At 42.2% G+C, this 21,216-nt stretch overlaps 1 long non-coding RNA gene across 1 annotated transcript; it reads right to left on the bottom strand.

Moving 5' to 3' along the window:
• Positions 1-364: 364 nt before the first annotated feature.
• LOC125162365 (uncharacterized) lies at positions 365-13,892 on the bottom strand. Its single transcript, XR_007151006.1, has 3 exons — positions 13,780-13,892; positions 2,713-2,919; positions 365-2,224 (listed from the first exon to the last, which is right to left on the bottom strand). It is a non-coding gene; the product is annotated as an uncharacterized LOC125162365 (long non-coding RNA).
• Positions 13,893-21,216: the final 7,324 nt, after the last annotated feature.

A 21,216-nucleotide genomic window follows, 5' to 3' on the forward strand; every position in this document is an offset into this window, starting at 1 on the left:
ATGAGCCTTGGGACCAGGTGGGAAGCTGGGAATCCCTTGGGAAAATCAATTCAGTGTTATCTATGAATGTAGAAATGTATAAACCTTAGGGCCCAGAAATAACCCCAGAGCAACTCTTGAACATGGCCCCAGGAGTCACGTGCAAGAATGTTCGTAGCAGCACTGCCAACGACAGCAAAAAACAGCAACAACCTAAACATCTGTTGAGAGGAGAATGGAGAAGAAAATGGCAGAGTAGTCCCATGGTAGAATGTTCTACAGCTGCATGCCACAGCATGGACAAGTGTCACAAGCAGCATGTTGCGTGGTGAGAAAAACAAGTCAAAGAATACATACCATGTACTTTATTTTATATCAAGTTCAAATGCATGCAAAACAAGCATATTTTTAGGGTAAAATTATGAGGAAAAGTAAGGGAATAATGAACAGAAATTTGGGAGGGGGCCAGGATGGGGAGAGGGTGGAGGAGAGGTACCCAGTGGGGCTTCAGTGGTGGGCGGGTTGTAACCTCTATCTAAGTTGGGCTGTAGGTAGTTGGATGTCTGTGTTTTACATTTTGCCCAGATGATTATTCTTTTGTATGCATTTAACATTTGATTTTGAAAACCTAGATAGGGGCGGAAGTCTCCTGCAAAAGATGTGATTGCAAAGCCGTATCCTCATCATCCCGGAACTCATCAACTCTGTCTGTTTAACCATCACACAAACAAAACGAAAAGGCCAAGTATATGTACGGAGCAAATATAGACGGAGAGGCGTGAGCCAAGAGCCTCGAGATACTCTGTCTTCTGGGTCGCGTTTGCCTTTCACATTGCTTCTTTTTTATATTTCATTTACGATTGTGGTCAAAAACATTTCTTGAGGTCAAAAACATCTCCTGCGCTAGGCCTGGCTTCAGTAATCAGGACCAGACAGTGGAGAGCAAGAGCGACATGGTGGAGAAAACAAAATTAAGCAATACGGATAAACCAGGGCAGGTGGCGCACAGAAGTACAGGTGGCTAAGGGAGCACATGGCAGCAGACAACCACAGAGCCTTGGGAGATAGCTGTACTTCAGAGAGTAATAACAGGCGCTTACTGCGTGTTGGACCAGGTTCGAAGCACTTTACGCATTCTGTCTGTACACCATAAGTCAATTCACTGAATCCTCACAACCCTGATGAGGTAGGTGCTATCATTATCCCCATTTTGCAGCTGAGGAAGTTAAAGGACACGGGGGATTAAGTGACTAGCCCAAGGTCACACAGCGAGGAAGTGCTGAGCCAGGATTCAAACCTGGGCACGCTGGTGTCCTTAAGCACCACACTCTGCCCCTCAGGCTTCCCTAAGAAAGTGGCATTCTGGCTGATAGCTGAGATGTGAAGAGCAGGCAGACCGGTACAGAGGAGGGCGATGAGAGTTCTGGGCAGAGGGCCCGTGTATGTATCACTTGAAGGTGTTACAAGGAGCTAAAATAAATATTTAACCACAAAAAATGTGAAAGAGCCATCCAGCTGAGAACAGTCTGCCTTCATTTCTTTTCTCTCTTTCTTTTTTTCCCCAGACTCGGCCTAGAAGTAGCAAGGCAGGGATGAGGTGAGGTCTGGGGGAGGTCGTTCAAGCTCTGGGCGAGACGCAGACCCTGGGGCCAGGGCTCCGAGGGTTTCTAAAGGCCCATGGCAACAACTGCCAGGGCTCCTGGGAAAGTCCCCAGGCATCCAGGATCCTGTGGCTTTGGCAGTCCCTCTGTCCCCTCTTGGCCTCGTTTCCCAAATGGACCCAACATCAATCAAGGACAAGAACCTAAGGCATGACCTAGCAAACAGCTGGCAGACTATTTTTAAAATCCAATTTAAAGTTGTGTATGTGTAAGCCCCAGTGTATTTCTCTGGGGGATTCTATCTTTCAAGTGGAAAAATTTTTTTTTAAGTCAAATAAGGTAATCTCTATTTTGATTCCCATCAAGCCCTAGTGCAGGGCCCCGCAGCCTACCGCAAGTGCTAATCCACGTTAAGCACAGGCAACTTGGAGCTCGGGAGTCAGGGCGACTCCAGGACGCAGAGACAAAGGTCAGGACTGCTGATATTTATCGTGTTAACACTGTTAGTGTGTGTTTTGCTTTGTCCGGCAGAAGGGAAGAAATAGAAGACATTAATTATGGCTGCTGGAGGGTGGGGAGAGCGAGCCTTCTGGGATCTGTCCATCTGTTGTCCAGCTTCCTGAATCTTGGACTCTCTCTGGCCCCTTCCAAAAGAAAAAATATGAAAGCACTCAGAAGAAACGAGAGTGAGGCGAGAGCAAGGTCTGGGGCAGCGAATGGGGCAGAGAAAATAAGAGGGAGGGTGGAGAGGGGTGGGGACGCAGCCGCCAGCACTTGACAACGCCTGCTTGTCTAACTGCGGCCACTGTTTTTTTGGTGTTCTACCGCCAGGCCTTGGCTTCAGGCGCCAGTGGCAAGATAAAGCATCTTGTCCCCGCGCCAGCAGCACGGCGTATCCTGTGAGGATGACAGCATTTTGCTTCTTCTAACAAATGCCTTTTGCATTCAGCAACCCAGATTTATTTGTCTGGGCTTTTCTTCTTTCTGAGGCCTACACTGGCTAGATACATCTAGGGAAGGATTTCTCCAGCTTTTTTTCTTTTTCTTCCTATTTTTTTTTTCCAGGCACTTGCTAAGTTTCACTTTTTCTCTCAAACAAATTCCAGGATAACCCCAAACGACCCTTGGCTACCTGAAGAGTCAAGCCTGCTGTGGCCACCAACCCAGTCCATATCATCATCCAACATCCTTGCTTGGTGAACATTTTCAGTCACTGGAAGGAGACAGCAATGCTGGACAGGCTTCCTGGGGTAGGGATGGGTCTGGAGCAAAAGGAAGCTTCTGACAAAAACACTTTATACTTTGCTTGTGATGAGACCCAGGGAGGCGCTGCAGGAGGCTGCTCTCAGGAAAGAAGGAGGTTCTGTTAGGAGGGGAGCAGGGCAGGGAGCCAAGTCAGAGGAAGGCTTTTCAGACAAACCATGAGCCTATAAATGTAACCTCCCAGGGCTCCCCGTCACCAGGGTCTGCAGCAATGAAGTGGTCACAGTTTCACCAGGCAGCCCATGTCCAAGTCTCAATCACTAGAAAAGTCATTCTTGGGGTGCCTGGGTGACTCATTCAGTTAAGCACCCGATTCTGGATTTCAGCTCAGGTCATGATCTCATGGTTTGTGGGATCAAGTCCTGCGTTGGGCCCTGTGCTGACAGTGTGGAGCCTGCTTGGGATTCTCCCTCTCTCTGTCTCTCTCTCTCTCTGCCCCTCCCCTGCTCATGCTCTTTCTCTCTGCCTCTCTCTCTCTGTCTCTGTCTCACAAATAAGTGAACTTAAAAAAATACATAAAATTTGTTTTTTACAAAGTACTGTTGTATTGAATTAATGGACATCAAGCCCTAAGCACATGCAGGGTCTGGTGCATGGTTAGGTGCTCTCTAAAAATGAGCCAGTATCATGAGTATTATTGAGCAGAAAGCTGCCTCCCACAAATATTTAGCCATTGGCCCAGTGCTCTCTTCTAAAGCAACCTGGTCCATGTCTGATCCCCTGTTTCCATTTCCGTGATAAACATCTTGAGTGTTTTCCAGCATGTGTGATCCTGCGTGGCTTTCAGAAACAGCACTATCATTGCTCTCTATAGACGATTCAAGTCATCAATGGCCCTTTTTGAACATTTTAGTCCTGGTGCCCAGGATTGAATCCAAAATTTCAAGCAGCATCTGATCATCCAAGAATACAGTGGAAAAGCACCCCTTGAATTCTCTCACCTGTTTAGGCACAAACCATTATGCAGGCATGTGTGAAAGGCTGAAAATATGAAGATGAATAAAACATAGTGCCTGCTATTTGCAAAAGCCCCAAATGGGGCGACTTATCGTCACACCCAATGGATTAACGAGTTGTGGTCTGTTCACGCAATGGAATATTATACGGCCATGGAAATGAACTACGGCTTCACACAACAAGATGGATGACTCACAAACATGATGTTGATTAACATTTATTTAATTTCATTTTATTGAGAGACACAGAGAGACAGAGTGTGAGCGGGAGAGGGGCAGGGAGAAGGGAGTCACAGATTCTGAAGCAGGGTCCAGGCTCTGAGTTGTCAGCACAGAGCTCAACGCAGGGCGTGAACTCATAAACCATTAGATCATGACCTGAGCCGAAGTCGGATGCTTAGCCGACTGAGCCACCCAGGCGCCCCAAACATGATGTTGATTAAAAGCCAGACACGAAAAAAATATAAATAAAATAAAAGCCAGACACGAAAGAGTACATACGATTTTTTGGCCCCCCCTTTTTTTTTAATTTACAAAAACAGCCAAAACTAATCAATGATTTTGAAAGACTGGATAGTGGTTGCCTTGGGAAGGGAGACGGAGAGTATAAGAGAGCACAGGGAGGTCTCTGGGATGCTGTAATGCTTGGCTTCTTCACCTGGGTGCTGATTGCATGACTATGTTTAGTTGGTGAAAAGTCTGTGAGGTACACATTTATAACATGTGCATTCTTCCTCTTGGATGTTGTGTATCAATAAGAAGCTAAGGGAGAGAGGCGTCCGGGTGGCTCAGTTGGTTAAGCATCAAACTCTGGGTTTCAGCTCAGGTCTTGATCTCAGGGTTCATGGGTTCCAGCCCCACGTGGAGCTCTGCAGCTGACAGTGCAGACGCTGCTTGGGATTCTCTCTCTCGCCCTCTCTCTCTGCCCCTCCCCCACTCATGTGAGTGCCCACACACGCGCTCTCTCTCTCTCTCTCTCTCTCAAAATAAATAAGCTTAAAAAAAAAAAGGAGTTGGGGTTCCTGGGTGGCTCAGTTGGTTAAGTGGCCGACTCTTGATATCAGCTCAGGTCATGATCTCAGGGTTCCTGTGTTCGAGCCCTACATCCAGGTTGCGCACTGACCGTGTGGAGCCTGCTTGGGATTCTCTCTCCCGCTATCTCTCTGCCCCTCCCCTGATTGTGCTCTCACTCTCTCTCTCTCTCTCTCTCTCTCTCTCACTCTCTCACTCTCTCTCTCCCTCTCTAAATAAATAAATAAATAAATAAAACTTAAAAAAATTGTATTTAAAAAAAGAAGTTAAGGGGAAAATAGGATCAAGTTAATTGGAGGAGACAGTGAGATAACTTCAGTTCAGCATGGCAGGTGCCATGAAGAGAAATATAAAATGTGTGATACAGTGAGACAGACAGAAGAAGGAGCAATAGCCAAGACTCAGGGATAGAACAGGGTCAGTGAGGCCTCTTCGAGGGACCCTGGTGCTAAACGGAAGCTGAACCTCATCCTTGGACTGAATACTTGGGAAAGAAGGCGAATATAGCTTAAATATATTTATAGAGAGAAGGCTGAGATGTTAAGGGCACTCATCATGGGGGCCTTGCCTGTTCCTCGGAGCAAGACCAGAGAGATCACAAAGATGAGAGTAGAAGTGAGATGTGAGAAATGAACATGGCGATGATTTAGAATAATAGGGATGAGAGCCAGAGCCAACCAAGGGTAAGTAACAATAAATTGATGGGTGGCACAGAGAGAGCCCAGTGGAGGTATAAACCCCTACTTGGAATGGGGCCATGCTCATTGGTTAGGTGGTTTTTTTCAGGAGCAAAACCGGAAAATCCAGGGTTGGGATTTTACTGGGCAGATGTAGCAAAAGAAGGCCAATTGGCACTGGTGAGGGAGTAGCTTCAAAAATCTCCCAGTGTCCAGCCAGGAGCAGGGAAGAGTCATCTGTGACCCCAGTCCCTCCTGTTCCTCTCACGGCTCTGATCATTCACTCCTTAGCCTCACTGTGGGGCCTCTGCCCCTACGCAGCTCAAAAATAGGTGATCTGTAGAGTCCCACCTTGAACCAGGCATTTTTGTTTTTCGGTCTACACAACCTCCTTATACTCCATTTTCACTACCACCTGATCTGATCTGTTCCATCTCCAACTCAGAATTTGTTGAGCTCCATACTTCTATGTCTATTCAACGTGATCAAATTCAATGTGTTCCTCAACTCAATGCGTTCAAAACTGAACTCATTATTTTCTTCCCCATCCTCTTCTGGTCTCTAGCCCTCTCCTTCCTTCTGTGTGTTTCCTTGAGCAGCAGCATCATCCACTCAGCTGCCCAAGGCAGATGGCTGGGCCTCCTCATCCAGTCAGGCACCATGGCTTTTTAATAACTCTTCTACTGATATGAGGCATTCTCCACCCCCACCATCACCACCTAAATTTGAGCCCTGCTCTGTTGCAAAAACTTCTGACCAGGTGTCCTGACTCTAGTCTCACATCTCCCCTCCATCCTCCAGCCTGCTGCCTGGGTGGTCTTCCTAAAACCCCAATGATCTGGTCACAATGCTTTTATCAGTACAACTAAAACAAGGTGGTCCTGTGGCTGGACAAACCATAGTCTCCCACCTAAGTTATCCTACTTCTTACTCTTCCTTATCCCTCCAGATTCCTTGTCTGCTTTTATTAATATTAATATTATATTAATATTAATAATTATTAATATTAATTATTAATTAATTATTTATATTGATTAATTAATTATTTTTATTAAATATTATTAATATTAATATTTAAGAAAAGTCTTCCATTCCCATGGTACAAACATACCAATATTGTGGAAAAGCATCAAATAAAAAGCAAAATTTATTTTTTTCCTCCCTCCAACCCCCCAGTGCCACTCTCCAAGTTACCGACACTTCTTACGTGGTCTTCCTGAAAAAAAGTCTGCATATACCTGTACGTGTTTTAAAATTTAACACAAATGAGATCACATTACTGTGCACATTGTTTTGTTTAAAACAACACAACACATTTAGAAGATCTTTCCATGTTGTATCTCACGTTTTAATGATTGCATACTTTTCCATTGCATGGCTGTATTTAACTGGTCCCCTGCTGATGGATGTGTAAGTGCTCTACAGTTTTTTGTTATTACAAACAATGTTGCAGGGATCATGGTTTTGCACATGGTTTTGGCATAATTTTGCCAGTATGTCCCTAGGGCAAATTCCTAGGGGTAGAATTGCTGAGTCAACGAAAACAAGCATTCAAAATGTTGACAGACATTGCTAAATTGCCCTCTAGAAGAGTTGAATCTGTTTACACTCCCAGGAACAGTACATGAGGGTGCCTATTTCACCATAATCTTGTGAACACTGGCCATTCCCAAACTTTTATTCGTTTGCTGAGTTGATAGATCACAAATGGAATCTCATTGTTTCGTGATGCATTTTTTTAAAGCTATGAGTGAGGTTGAATATTTTTCACATATCCACTAGCTGTTTGTGTTTCTTGTAGATTGCTCATATCCTCTGCCTTTTGGGTATTTGAACCATGGTCTAGTCTCCCAGGGAAGTTAACAGATTGATAGAATTCCATGAATTTTTTTTAATGTTTATTTATTTTTGAGAGAGAGAGAAAGAGTGTGAGCAGGGGAGGGGCAGAGAGAAAGGGAGACAGAATCTGGAGCAGGCTCCAGGCTCTGAGCAAGCTGTCAGCACAGAGCCTGACGTGGGGCTCGAACCAACAAACCGCGAGATCATGACCTGGGCCGAAGTTGGGCGCTTAACCGACTGAGCCACCCGGGCACCCCAAATTCCATGAATTTTATCTTTGCCCAAATATGAGCCTCAAGCAATCCGAGGATTGAGTGGCCCCTGAAAGTTCAAGTAAGGGCCCACTCCTGGAACTTTCTGTCCAGTGATGTTTGGCCCAACCAGCTGAACCCTCTCTACCTCTTGTGCAACCATCACCCCAAAAAGAAACCCCATACTCATTAGCAATCACTCTCCATTCCCTTTTCCTCTCGGTCCCTGGCCACCACTATTCTAATTTCTGTTTCTGTAGATTTGTCTACTCTGGACATTTCACATACATGGAATCATATAAAATGTAGTCCTTTGCCACTGGCTTCTTTCACTTAGCATAATGCTTTCAACGTTCATCCATGTTGCAGTATGTATCAGAACTTCATTCCTTTTTATGGCCAAATAATTTTCTACGGGATGGCTATGCCACATGTCGTTTCTCTGTTCATCTGTCGACAGACATTCAGTTTGTTTCCCCCTTTCAGCTATCATGAAAAAGCTGCTATGAACACTTGTGTACAAATTTTTGTGTGAATATGTTTTAACTCTCTTGAATACATACATATATATATATATATATATATATATATGCCTAAGAGTGGAATGCTGGCTCATATAATAACTGTTTCACTTTGTGAGAAATGACCAAACTGTTTTCCATTTTCCATTTCCACCAGCAATATATCAGTGTTCAATTTCTCCACATCCTTGCCAACACTTGTTATTACCTCTTTTATTTCACCCATGCTAGTGGGTGTGAAGTGGTATCTCGTTGCGGTTTCGATTTGCATTTCTCCGATGGCTAATAATATGAACATCTTTTCCTGTCCTTATTGGACATTTGTATGCCTTCACGGAGAAATGTCTATTCAACTCCTTTGCCCATGTTAGAGTTATATTTCTTATCTTTTTCTTGTTGAGTTGTAGGAGTTACTTATATATTCTGGATACTAAGCCATTGCCAGATAGATGATTTATGAATATTTTCTCCCATTCTGTGGGCTGTCTCTTCATTTTGTTGATAGTTACCTTTAAGAACGAAAAGTTTTTAATTTTGAGGAAGTCTGATTTATTTATTTCTACTTTGGTTGCTTATACTTTTGGTGTCATATCCGAGAAACCACTGTCTAGTCCGAGATCATGAAGAGTTACTCCTGTGTTTGTTCTTCTAGGAGTTGTGTAGTTTCAGCTCTTACGTTTAGATGTTTGATCTATTTTAATTTTTGTATATGGTGTGAGATATGGACCCAATTTCATTCTTTGGCATGTGCCTATTCAGTTGTTCTGACACCGTTCATTGAAAAGATTCTTCCTTCTCCCGTTGAATGGTCTTGGCACCTTTGTCAAACAACAATTAGCCATAGATGTATGGGTTTATTTCTGGACTCTCAATCCAATTCCTCTAAACTTTCTTTAATGTGCTTTATTACTTTAATATATATATTTAAAATAAGCTTAAAGAAATAACTGTAAAGAGGAAGGGATATCCGTATTCATTATTCAGCTCGCAAGAGGAAAACCTATATGGGGTCCATTTACTATTAAAAATTATCTTCGGTGATTTGGTTGCTTAGAGCAAGAGCAAAAATTGAGTGTGGTACAAGAGTCTTCACCGCCCACTCCCCCACTTCATGTGTTGCCAGGTGTGTCTGAGGGAACTTCAGGATGGACACATGGCAGGAGGCCAAGGGGAGAGGGTCAGAGTCTGGCCAAATCACAGGTGGTAGCAGTGGGCATGGGCAAGAGTCCAAGGAGAGGGCAGCATCTGTACATATCGGGCCATACCCATAAGGGCTACCCATGGGGTAGTTTGTGTAAGTTGGTTCTCAGGGCCTCGCCAGAGTTTAGACACCATGAATGTACTCGAATCTCCAAGTAAAATTCTCATTCCAAAGGAATGACTAAGGGAGCGCCTCTGTAATAGATAGATACCACGGAGCCACAGGAAGCTGGCATTTTCCTGTGGCTCTGGACCACAGGTAGTGAATTTGCAGGTCTTGAGCAATTCTCCCAAATAGGTACTTGTCCACCAAGGGCCACTTACTGTCCAAGGTCCAAGATCACCTTAAAGGATAACAGATAGTGGCATTCACTTGTATGTTTTGCCCCCAGAATAAAGGTGAAGCACCACACAGACCCACAATCATGGCCTCACATACTCCCTGTGTTCCCTAAGTATGTGTGGCCATGATTGTGTGTCTATATGGTGCTTCACCTTTACTCTAGGGCTCAGAATGTGTGGTCAGCTGGTGTTCTTGGTTCCCAAGTTGGGAGGCCATCTCCACACTACTTACAGCTTGCCTCCGGGCAGTGAGGGCAGCGCCTGCTTCACCATCCCTCTTTGCCCACGCTTCTCCCATACCCAGTGTCTATAAGCCCATCAAAGTGAGACTATTCCTTGTCAGAGGCAGAGACTCAAGTCTGTACTAGTCCATAGACAAGGCCTTATAGTCAGTGGGGTTACGGACTTCATCTAGTATGCTTCTAGGGACTTAAAATTTCATTCCAATCCTCAAAGTGAATGAAAGCAAGGCTGACTTCCAGACAGAGTACAGGTAATTTGGACCCTGATTTATGAACTCCAGCATTAACAATAACCCTTCAAAGATTCCAATAGCTCAGTGTTTCTCAACTGGGGAGCCCATTTTCCATTGTCACAACTTGGGGGAGTGGGGCCAGGTACTACTGTCATCTAATGGGTAGAGGTCGAGGATACTGCTACCTATCCTATAATGCACAGAATAACTCCCCATAACAGAGAATTATCCAGCACACGATGTCAATACTGTGAATGTTGGAGAAACCCTACAAAATATCTGATTGATAGCATCAGCACACTATGCGGGACCATAGAATGATCATACTTTTACTAACATTTCTGCATGCTACTGGCTCACATAGAGTTTCTGCCTGGACCATCCTGAGTTGTCTCTTTTACAATCACTTCCAAATAAACTCTAAATAATTCGAGGTTCAAATCTTGGAGTACCCTCTCCTCTCAAACGGGTGAATGTAGGTATTCTTTTAATTGTTGTGGCTTTTTAACTCCAAAAATAATGTTTTAAAATTATATGCTACCAGGGGCACCCAGATGGCTTCGTCGCTTAGGCATCTGACTTCAGCTTGGGTCATGATCTTGCAGTTCGTGGGTTTGCGCCCTGCATCGGGCTCTGTGGTGACAGCTCAGAGCCTGGAGCCTGCTTCAGATTCTGTGTTTCCCTCTCTCTGCCCTTCCCCAGCTCACATTCTGTCTGTCTGTCTCTCTCTCTCAGAAATAAACATTTAAAAAAGTTAAAATTATATGCTACCAGTGTGTGTGTGTGTATATATATATATATGTATATATTTCAATGTTTATTCATTTTTTGAGATGGAGAGAGACAGAGCATGAGCAGGGGAAGGGCAGAGAGAGAGGGAGACACAGAATCTGAAGCAGGCTCCGAGCTGTCAGCACAGAGCCTGATGTAGGTCTCGAACTCATGAACCGTGAGATCACAACCTGAGCCAAGATCGACCACTTAACTGACTGAGCCACGCAGGCATCCCTACTACCAGGGATATCTAAAGTTTTTCATCACAAGTATATTTGAAAGGTTGTAACTTTGGGGCACCTGGGTGGCTCAGTCAGTTAAGTGTCCTACTCTTGATTTGGGCTCAGGTCATGATCTCAGTTCAGTTCAAGAGATCTAGCCCCAGGTGGGGCTCTGTGCTGACAGTGCAGAGCCTACTTGGGACTCTCTGTCTTCCTCTCTCACTGCCCCTACTCCGCTCGTGCTCTCCTCCTCCCCCACTCTCTAAACAAACAAACAAACAAACAAACATTAAGAAAAGGTTGTAACTTTCTTGGAATGCAAGCTGGTATAGCCACTCTGGAAAACAGTATGGAGGTTCCTCAAAAAACTAAAAATAGAACTACCATACGACCCAGCAATTGCACTACTGGGCATTTATCCACGGGATACAGGTGTGCTGTTTCTAAGGGACACATGCACCTCCATGTTTATAGCAGCACTATCAACAATAGCCAAAGTATGGAAAGAGCCCAAATGTCCATCAATGGATGAATGGATAAAGATGTGGTATACATATACAATGGAGTATTACTCAGCAATCAAAAAGAATGACATCTTGCCATTTGCAACTATGTGGATGGAACTGGAGGGTATTATGCTAAGTGAAATTAGTCAGAAAAAGACAAAAATCATATGACTTCACTCATATGAGGACTTTAAGAGACAAAACAGATGAACATAAGGGAAGGGAAACAAAAAGAATATAAAAACAGGGAGGGAGACAAAACAGAAGAGACTCATAAATATGGAGAACAAACTGAGGGTTACTGGATGGGTTGTGGGAGGGGGGATGGGTTAAATGGGTAAGAGGCACTAAGGAATCTACTCCTGAAATCATTGTTGCACTATATGCTAACTAACTTGGATGTAAATTTTTAAAAATAAAAAATAAAATTAAAAAATTAAAAAATTAAAAAATTAAAAAAGAAATGAATAAACAGATTAAAGGTGTAATTAAAAAGAAAAAAGGTAACTTTCAACATATTTTAATTAAAAAAAATTTTTTTAATGTTTATTTATTCTTGAGACAGAGACAGAGCATGAACAGGGGAGGGGCAGAGAGAGAGGGAGACATAGAATCTGAAACAGGCTCCAGGCTCTGAGCTGTCAGCACAGAGCCCAACGCAGGGCTCGAACCCACAAACCGTAAGATCATGACCTGAGCCGAAGTTGGACGCTCAACCAACCGAGCCTCCCAGGTGCCCCTGACATATTTTAAATATTGGCATTTAAAACATAATAAACCATCACTCTTAAATATGTCCAATGGAATCTAAATACCATAGAGTTAATACTCACCATCATTCATTTTAGAAAACACATGAACAAAAAGTAATAATAAATAAAAATTAAAATATATTAACAAATTCCTCTTTAAGAGTGCAAAAATTCATATTGTTCCTTTTTCTCTGTGAACTCCAATCTATTCCCTAAAAGAATCTTATACTGCTGAAATATATTTTATATTTTATTTTGAAAGTCTTTTATTCATCACTCTATCATGTACTCTGTTCTAAAATGTGTATATAAATTGAAATATATTAGAAAATGTTTATTATAAGTCTCTGAGAATCAGCCAAATTTCCTTTGGCTTGACTTACCAAGATAATAATAAGTACATGATTCATCTAAATCATAAATGCATTATAATCTTTCATAATTATCACTCAAAAAAGGAAAAATATATAATCATGTGTGTGTGTGTGTGTGTGTGTGTGTGTGTAACGAAGTGGGTGGGTTTTTTCTTCCTTATTAGTTTATTTTTTAAGTTATTTATTTTTGAGAGAGAGAGCGTATGAGCACACCCACCCACAATTGCGGGGGGTGGGGGGGACGAGAGGGAAGGGGAGAAAGAGAGAATCCCAAGCAGGCTCCACACTGACTGTCAGCACAGAGCCTGATGCAGGGCTCAAACTCATGAACCATGATTTTGTGACTTGAGCTGAAGTTGGATGCTTAACCGACTGAGCCACCCAGGCACCCCTTCCCTTAATTAAAGTCCATGGAAGACTATTACATATTGCAAGAAAGAGACAAGATTCATTATTGATTCTAATCTGTTTTTCATTTTACAGGTATAAGCACTAAGGAAACTTGTTCATATAAATAGATATGAAAAGTTTTGTTAGAGCAATTTTACTAAGTGTTCTTAATTCCTTCTAAATGCCAAAAAAAAAAAAAAAACCCACAAAACACCCCACCACACAACAAAACCATATAGTGATTTATCATCTAAAAGTATGTGTAATGATCAATTTGCTAATAATGTCATTAAGTCATCCAGTTGTGTAGAAAACAAAGGATTAAAGAAGATTTAACTTGAAAAAGATTTGTTAGTTATTGGAATCATTCATTTTCTCAATACCTATACCAATATTTCAGTGTGTTCCCTTGTTTAGCACCCCAATGTGGGATTCAGCTGGGTGAGAGGGCTTCCTTTTCTAAATACACTTAAGAGAAGGGCCACTGTGAAAGGGACTTGGGAGAATGGGAACCCACTCTTTCATCTCAGGTCTATTATCAGGCAGATTCATTTTAGAAAATAGCTGATATGGAAGTTGGGGGATCTGGAATTGATTCATTTAAAACTACCAATATCTACACAGACCTTGGAAGTTTCACGTATCCTATTCCAGTTTGCAGAGTGCTGGTCTAGATTCTTGCTTCTCACTGTGGTGCATAGTCCAGATCAGCACCTCCTGGGAGCTTGTTAGAAATGCAGAATCCTGTTAAAATATGTGATTTAAAACGATCCTCAGGTGATTTGTATGCACATTAAAGTTTGAGAATCCACTGCTTCCCACAAAGGTGTCCACGGTCCTGAAGAATAACATTCTCTTCATATATATAATAGGGATCTTGCAGGCCTCTTGAACATGTAAGGTTATCACCATTGATTCAATCAACAATTGGCTAGCCCAGTAGTTTTCAACCCCGGTTGTCCATTAGAATCACCTTTTGCTTTGAAAACCTACCTGTGCCTTGTCCCAAGCACAGAGATTCTGACTTAATAAATCTACAGGTTTAGGCATCACTTGATTTAAAGTGCTCCAGCGGATTCTAAAGTGCAGCCAGGGCTGAAACCACAACACTATTCCTTTGAATTATCTATTCGAGAAAGGTTACCCATTACTCTGAATCCCAGCTGATGCATTTGCCAAAGGACTCCAGAAACACATCCTACTAGATCTAATCTACATACAAGCTAATCCATGACAGTTGGGTTGATGTCTGCAACCCAGCTGGAAGCCTGGAAGGAAGGCACCAATGTAGGAACCTTCACAAAGGAAAGCATGATCCCAGCAGGACACACTGGGTGATCACTCTGGCAGCACATCCCATGAACCCTCTGAGATGGTTTATAAAGGGTAACATCACTCAGACCACGTTTGGGGGCAAAGACCAGAACCCTGCTTCCCAGTGTCTGAGAATATCTCAACCTCATAGATCCTCACCATGGCCTGGTTTGTATGCTCTTCCTCTGCTAGGCCTTTAATCACAGAATACAGTTAAGCCAAATTCTCTTTACATTTCTCCTTTGTGGATTGCCTTTTTCAGTTAAATGGGATTGTAAGAACATCAACTATTCAGGCTTCCTAGGGGAGCCTGAGGACTGAAAAGTTATCAAAGTATGGCAAAAACCCCAGCAAGTGTATAAGGTCTCTGTGAATTGTGAAGGCAACGCCATTGAGGACAGGGCCAAGTTCTTCCAGTTGCCCCACCACACCAGCAATCTCTGCCCTAGGGGCAGCTGTGTCCTCCCACAGACTAGAGTTGGGGGACAAAAGATACAAGAATTCCTTCCTACTTCTACTCCAACATCCTTAGTTGCCCAGGGAATGGGGCAGGATCTTCCTTTGGCTGCCTGTGGAGGCAGTTTATAGTGGAAGGACCCTGAGGCCAAATCAGGTATCAGTTAGTGGGAAGTCAAGCCACAATCACTAAGCCAAAAAAAAATTTTTTTTTTTAAGTGGGGGAAAATGAGAGGAAAAGGGAGGTCAGGGAGGCCCAGGTACCAAGCAAACAAAGCTGGAAGCAAAAGCAAGTAGGTGTACTAGTCGGACAGAGTTGGCATTCATCCGGGGGCAGATTTTGCCCTGAATTCAGGGCAAGTCTAAACTAGGACCAGTCTCAAAAGATGAGTATGTGCCTTCCTGAAGTGTTGGGGTGAGGTCTAAAGAGGTAAGTCCCCAAATGATAGCTTGTCTGTGGAAATGGCATTGGCTTTCAGATAAAAGTTGAGGATGGCTGGTGGTAAGTCTACATAATAGCAAAAACAATTTCAATCTGTCCCAATAAAGATACTGATGATTCAAGTGGACATGACTGTAGACAATAGCCAAGTGGTGGGACTAAGCAGCAATAGAAATGGTGAGAATAATTAATGAGCTGTAGCCTTTGACAGCAGATACCCACATGAATGGCATCATTAAGAAATTCTGGAAAGCATCATCAGAATCACGAAAGCTTTACCAGAGGCCAAACTCATAGAAGAGCTAAAGACTGAGCATCCAATTATTTAGATTCCTCCTCTGCCCTTCCCTCACATGGAGTGTGCCTCCTTGTTCCCAAACTTACCATACAAATGAATTAATTAATTTACTGATCAGTGCGGTTAAGCATCTGTTCACGTTTATTGACAATTTGCATGTCCTCGTCGGTGAATTACATTCTTTTTCCTAGTTTTCATTGGGCTGTTTGTCATTTTCTTATCAAATGGTACTAACCCTTTGTCATATGTGTTGCAAATGTTTTCTCCTATTGTTTGTCTTTGGATTTTACTTATAATTTTTTAATGTTTATTTATTTTTGAGAGAGAGAGAGAGACAGAGTGTGAGTGGGGGAGGAGCAGAGAGAGGGAGACACAGAATCTGAAACAGGCTCCAGGCTCTGAGCTGTCAGCACAGAGCCCGACGCAGGGCTCGAACTCACAAACCGTGAGATCATGACCTGTGCCGAAGTTGGACACTCAACCGACTAAGGCACCCAGGCACCTCGGATTTTACTTATATAGTAATTTTTCATTTTAATGTAGTTAAGTTTATCAGTGTTTTCCTTTGTGGCTTCTGGATATTCTCTTTAAAAAAATTCTCCCAAGGGTAAAAAATATTCTCTTAACCTTTTTCATTTGTCATACTGACAAAAATTTTTTTAAATATAATTTATTGTCAAGTTAGCTAACCCACAGTGTGTACAGTGTGCTCTTGGCTTCAGAAGCATGATTCATTTCTTACATACAACACCCAGTGCTCATCTCAACAAGTGTTCTCCTCAATGCCCATCACCCATTTTCCCCTCTCCCTTGCCCCTCCCCCCAATCAACCTTTAGTTTGTTCTCTGTATCTAAGAGTCTCTTACCTTTTGCCTTCCTCTCTGTTTGAAACCATTGTTTTCCCCTTCCCTTCCCCCATGGTCTTCTGTTAAGTTTCTCAAATTCCACATATGAGTGGAAAACATATGATATCTGTCTTTCTCTGCCTGTTGTATTTCACTTATCATAACACCCTCCAGTTCCATCCACGTTGTTGCAAATGGCAAGATTTCATTCTTTCTCATTGCTGAGTAGTATTCCATTGTGTATATAAACCACATCTTTATCCATTCATCAGTTAACGGACATTGGGGCTCCTTCCATAATTTGGCTATTGTTGAAAGTGCTGCTATAAACATAGGGGTACATGTGCCCCGATGAATCAGCTCTCCTGTATCCTTTGGATAAATTCCTAGTAGTGCTATTGCTGGGTCCCAGGGTAGTTTTATTTTCAATTTTTTGAGGAACCTCTACACTGGTTTCCAGAGTGGCTGCACCAGTTTGCATTCCTACCAACAGTGCAAGAGGGTTTCGTTTCTCTACATCCTCACCAACATCTGTTGTTTCCTGAGTTGTTAATTCTAACCACTCTGACAGGTGTAAAGTGGTATCTCAATATGGTTTTGATTTGTATTTCCTTGATGATGAGCGATGTTGAGCATCTTTTCATGTGTCTGTTGGCCATCTGGATGTCTTCTTTGGAAAAGTATCTATTCATGTCTTCTGCCCATTTCTTTATCGGATTGTTTGTTTTTTGGGTGTTGAGTTTGGTAAGTTTTTTTATAGATTTTTTATGCTAACTCTTTATCTGATACATCATTTGCAGATGTCTTCTCTCATTCCATCGGTTGCCTTTTAGTTTTGTTGATTGTTTCCTTTGCAGAGCAGAAGTTTTTTATCTTGATGAGGTCCCATACTGACAAAATTTTTTTTTAAATGGTAACACTCAGCTCTGGCAAGAGAGTTGGGAAATGATATTGTCATACCCTCCTGGTAGGAATGTGAGTTGTGACAGCCACTTGGAAAGTAATCTGGCTGTAACTAATGATATGTAAAAATGCACATTTCCTTTGTCTCAGCAATTCCACTTTGGGACATCTTTTCCACAAAAATAAAAACATTGGTTCACAAAAGTATATGTACAAATATATTAGGTTCATCGGCATTGTGCAAAGGGCAAAAATGAGAAACAATTTGAGAAACAATTCTGAGAAACAATTCTCAAAAATGAGAATCAACCAGTAAAGGTAACAGCTGAATGAACTGAATGGCAGTCATACTATCTATATTTCACTGTTATTAGAAAAATGAATTTGCAGAACAATGTGAACGTACTTAATGCCACAAAACTGTACATTTAAAAATGGTTAAAATTATAAATATGTTTATTTTACTACAATAAAAAAAAGAAAAAAATAGAATGATTTATCTCCACAGTTTCTGGAAAAGTGGCCATGAAAATTTTTAAGAGAAAAATCCATGTTTCACATTACTTTCACATAAGTGACAGGATGGTTCTTCAGAATTTGGCTAATCTTCTGAGCGTTAAGCAGCTGGAGGCTGTTCCAAGAGGGTCTCATTCAGTTCCCCAGTGTGTGCATGTGTGCCTGTTAATAGAAAAAGGTATGAAAGGATACAAACTAAATTTTACCATTAATTATCTCAGGGAGTGTGAAGTCTTTATTGTTTGACTTGTAACACAGAGCGTGAATTTAGAGCTTAGACCTAGGCTCTCAAGTCCCAGCTTCACTAATGACTTGATATGTGACCTGGGTTACTTAAGTGCTAGCACCTTCATTTGTAGAACAGGAAGAGAAACAGTAACTTCTTCCTTAGTACTGTCATGAGGCACAGATATTAGAACAGTGACCACCACAATTAGATATAAATTACACATAATGTCATCATTATAGAATTGTCTTTTTTAGTGTCTTCATTATACCCTATGCGTTCTTCATCCCTCACGACTTTAATTGGGATTGTCAAAGATGTGATTAAGAACTAGGAGAGAAAACGAGAAACAAAAGCAAATTCCAAGAAGCCTAAAAATGAGGGGATTCACGCTGTATTTGTTTCAGATCCCTCTACAGCTAGCTTGTGTCTGAGGCCATCTGAGATGTCTGAGCTTTGGCCCTATAGGACTGGAACAGTTACAGAGACATCTGGTCTAGATTTCTTTCTTCTTGGCCTGCCATCACATAGAAGGTACTTTTAAGATTCACAGCCTCACAGCTTTCTTCTCAATATCTCCACACCTCCTCTATTGCTCTTTGATATGCCTAGTGTCATTTTCCTCTTTTCTCCTGCCCAAACACTCCTTGCACTGCAAATGCTTTCTCTTAGTTATTGGAACTCTCTTCTTCACTGGGAAACTGATAAGACCTGGAGTTGTTATAGTTGCTATGTGAGTCACAAACATTAGTTTATCCAATCCCAACCTTGCCTCTTTCAAAGACTACTGCCACGTTAATATTCTTTGAGAAATCTGGAGCCTTTAGCCAGTGATTAGGTTTTTTCTTGTGCTTTACAACATTTCACATTCAACAAATCTCATTAATATTAAATATGAAATAAGCCAATAACTTCTCGGGTTTATTTTACCCTTAAGGGCACTAATGTATGGAATCAGAAATCCCTTCTCAGAGCAGGATGGCAAAGAACTTCCCCGTTAGTAAAGAGCCCTCAATTTTATTGTAATGCTTGCAACTAAGATAAAACTGTAGCTCTTTTCATTGATTTTACATGAGCCCCAGGATTTCCTATTTCCCTATTTCCTTCTGCCATCCCTTATATTTATTTGTTCTTTTTTAATGTCTCCTTTCCTCTGTCCAGCTCTTCTCGTTCCCTCTCCTCAAACATTCCTAATCGCCTTCTGTGGGTCAGATAGTAACAAAGCTTGAGCAAAACAGACCACCTTCCCAGTGTCATGGAGCTTACAAATTACAGCAAGAAGTGCTGTAATTTCAAGTAGCACTTAGTAGGAGACACAGGGCCCTGTGAGAAATTAGTGTAGGTGAAGGCTTCATCCAGGAAGTAGTAGCTGAGCTGGGGAGGAAGGATGAGGAGGAGTTAGCCAGGCATCTCCTCCCATTTAGAGCTCAGGGTGGGCAGGGACCAGGAATGTCATAGTACCAGTCCCTGGGTCTGCCTGCCAGAAGGGCTCATAAATATTTGTGGGAGTAAGGGACAATGTGAAAAATATAAAATCAATGAAAATGTCTCTGCCTTGATTCAAAACTAACCAATTAATCAATGTAACTGTTACTAATTAAAAGAAATCCAAAGTAAAAAGCAGAAAGGAGGAGAAAGTGGCATAAGATGAGCAGCCAAATCACATTCAGGATATATAGGGATTGTAGTTTCTAACCTAACAGCAATTAGAAGCCACTTAAGGGTTATTTTTTACAGATGACGTTTATTTATATTTTTATTTTTCAGAGAGAGACACGTACAGCGTGAGCAGGGGAGGGGCAGAGAGTGAGGGAGACACAGACTCCGAAGCAGGCTCCAGGCTGTCAGCACAGAGTCCGACATGGGGCTCGAACTCACGAACCATGAGATCATGACCTGAGCCGAAGTCAGCCGCTCGACTGAGCCACCCAGGTGGCTGATTTACAGCTGATGTTTAAAAAAAGTACCTATTATGTTCTAGATACTGAGCTGAAGACTTAACTTGCATGATTTTATTTAATCCTTGAAGCAATCCTATGATAGTACTATTAGTAAGCCAATTTTACAGACTGAGGACACTGAAATATAGCGGTTGTTTGCACTGCAATGTTACTAAGTGGCAGAGGCTTGACTCCAAAATTCCTCATTCTTAACCACTATATTACACATGCTATGAGCTACAAAGAAAAGTAGGTAAGCAAGTATGAACAGCTGATTCTAATCTCCTTGGCAGGAACAACCCCACTGTGGAGTTGGTAGCATAGGGGTATCAGGGTTTAATGAGCTAATCATTAAATTTAACTAATCCCCTTGTTCTGCCTCCATATTAATCAAATAACCTTCTAATTATATTCTGGCTTCCCATATAGATTTTTCTGCTGGGAGATAATACACTGACCAGCCTACACATGCAATTTGTTCCAGTGGGCAATTTTATTACTCATTGTGAGTTAATAAATTGGCATTCTGCTTAAAAATAAAAAAAGATGAAATACACTAAAACAAATTATGAAAGTCTTATACAGTTGCTTTTCAGTGGTTTAAAAATTAAAATAAAAATAACATGTTGTCTCTTTTGTGATTCAAACTTGCTGCCTGCTTTGAGTCACCATGGATGTGGTCAGGAAGTCTAGAGATGATGAGCCCTTTCTTAACCTTCTTTGTCAAAGCCTCTAGCATAGCCCAAGTGCTTCCATTGTTTCCCAGTGGCAAACTCCCACCTTTCCTCCCGCGCTGACAGGATTGTTCCTCAGAATTTAGCTAATTCTCTGAGAGTTAAGCAGCTGGAGGCTGCTCCAAGGGGTCTCATTCATCTCCCCAGGGTAACGTGCATCTAATCCTAGGAGCGGGCAGTTCCCGAGTAACATCATTAGACCCCATGTTAATGCACTCGGGGCCACCGGGACAGCAGCCCTTGTCAGACCTGCACTGAGTCACAGCCCCTGAACCAGAGGAAGTTGACACTTGCCCTCCTTTCCACTTGTGGGCTCATTCCAAACGGGGACTCCATGAAATCCGTTTCTGACTCCCTACACCTTGTTGGCTCAAGTTTTGTTTTGTTCT

This window comes from Prionailurus viverrinus, chromosome A3, assembly GCF_022837055.1.
Source record: "Prionailurus viverrinus isolate Anna chromosome A3, UM_Priviv_1.0, whole genome shotgun sequence".
Taxonomy (NCBI): domain Eukaryota; kingdom Metazoa; phylum Chordata; class Mammalia; order Carnivora; family Felidae; genus Prionailurus; species Prionailurus viverrinus.